This window comes from Cucurbita moschata, unplaced genomic scaffold (genome assembly GCF_002738365.1).
Source record: "Cucurbita moschata cultivar Rifu unplaced genomic scaffold, Cmos_1.0 Cmo_Scf00094, whole genome shotgun sequence".
Lineage (NCBI taxonomy): Eukaryota > Viridiplantae > Streptophyta > Magnoliopsida > Cucurbitales > Cucurbitaceae > Cucurbita > Cucurbita moschata.
This window is the reverse complement of record NW_019268610.1, coordinates 13,122-13,419: the sequence shown is the minus strand read 5'-3', so window position 1 is coordinate 13,419 and position 298 is coordinate 13,122.

Genomic DNA, 298 nt, shown 5'->3' with positions numbered 1-298 from the left:
GATATCATTAATACAATTATGTTTTATCTTGAACACGCCAAACATGAAACTAAAGTGCGTTCAATTTAACTCCATTTTATTGCCATCTTGAATGATGTGTAGGGTATATTCTTGATTCACCTTAAAGTTCTTGTGACATGACAGTTCATATTAGTTAAGCTTTTTGCAAAATCACAAGTTAAAAGACAACAACGATGAACCTAGGTCTACTAGTCAATTCAAAGACAATTTCTTTCTCCGTCTTATCGATAATAATAGTTCAACTAAATCCATATTATGCAAAGAAACAAGTTTACGA